Consider the following 1,463-nt stretch of genomic DNA (forward strand, 5'->3'; position numbering starts at 1 on the left):
CTCCAGCTGTTGCCAAACCCGCCCCTCCATCACCTTGCCCCGCCCCCTGGCCTGCTTGCAGCAGCAACCCGCCGCTCCGAGCAGCCACACGAGGGCCTGCGATTCTCCAAGTGCACTTGCAGTGTATTCAGACATCGCGGAGGAGCCATGATGTCTGAGTACACAGCGCATGCGCGCGGCCCCCTGTGTGGCTGCTCGGAGCGGTGGGTTGCTGCTGCAGGCAGGCCAGGGGGTGGGGCGAGGAGATGGGGAGGCGGGTTTGGCAACAACTGGAGGTACACTATGGGTCGGGTCACTGGCGTGAAATACACAGCGGATCCGTTACGTATGACCCTACCCTTAGGGTAAATTCATACCTGACATCACTTTACACCACAAATCCATGTCTTACATGGGGCGTTTGCTGTGGATTTTACCCCATGCGCTGTATGAAACGGGCAACACGTCTGCATTCTAACACGTGTGAATACATCCTAATAGTGAAAGGGAGATACATAAACAGGACAAGTGAGTGAACCAGGACCCCATAAATCAGAAACGTATGGCGTATCTAGTTAATAGGGCAGCATTTTCCATACACTGTGTCTCCAGCTGTTGCAAAACTACAACTCCCAGCATGCCCGGACAGCCTTCGGCTGTCCGGGCATGCTAGGAGTTGTAGTTTTGCAACAGTTGGAGGGTTGAAGTTTGAAGACCACTGCACTAAGGGATGATATGAGAGGGAAGCCTTGAATTACCTTTCAGGGACTGTGTGGATCCTCTGAAGGAGGCAGACAGACCTTTAGCTGTCTGGGTATGCGGGGAGTTGTAGTTTTGCAACAGTTGGAGGGTTGACATTTGAATACCACTGCACTAAGGGATGATATGAGAGGGAAGCCTTGAATTACCTTTCAGTGACTGTGTGGATCCTCTTAAGGAGGCAGACAGACCTTTAGCTGTCTGGGTATGCTGGGAGTTGTAGTTTTGCAACAGTTGGAGGGTTGAAGTTTGAAGACCACTGCACTAAGGGATGATATGAGAGGGAAGCCTTAAATTACCTTTCAGGGACTGTGTAGATCCTCTGAAGGAGGCAGACAGGCCTTTAGCTATCTGGGTATGCGGGGAGTTGTAGCTTTGCAACAGTTGGGGGGTTGAAGTTTGAAGACCACTGCACTAAGGGATGATATGAGAGGGAAGCCTTGAATTACCTTTCAGGGATGGTGTGGATCCTCTGAAGGAGGCAGACAGAACTTTAGCTGTCTGGGTATGCGGGGAGTTGTAGTTTTGCAACAGCTGGAGGCACACTGTGTTGAAAACACTGTAATAGTGTGTAAATGTTGCCAGAGGAAAACCCTCTCAGCTGTTTAGTGCTGAATACATTTTATTATCTATTATCTATAGTATGAGCCACAATGAGTCCATACCTAGAACTGAAGCCTCGCTGATCGGCTACTATAGTGATCAATAGGTGCGCGACAGTAGAA

The 1,463-nt window shown here is 50.3% G+C and overlaps 1 protein-coding gene across 1 annotated transcript in view; it reads right to left on the minus strand.

Annotated features, from left to right (window-relative positions):
- Positions 1 to 266: 266 nt before the first annotated feature.
- Positions 267 to 1,463, minus strand: part of EFCAB7 (EF-hand calcium binding domain 7) — a gene marked incomplete in the record, with an annotated part of 74,497 nt that continues 73,300 nt past the window's right edge. Inside the window, 1 exon segment of the mRNA XM_056532855.1 lies at positions 267 to 1,463. This exon segment is cut by the window's right edge and continues 361 nt beyond it.

The sequence above is a fragment of the Hyla sarda genome, chromosome 7, assembly GCF_029499605.1.
Source record: "Hyla sarda isolate aHylSar1 chromosome 7, aHylSar1.hap1, whole genome shotgun sequence".
Lineage (NCBI taxonomy): Eukaryota > Metazoa > Chordata > Amphibia > Anura > Hylidae > Hyla > Hyla sarda.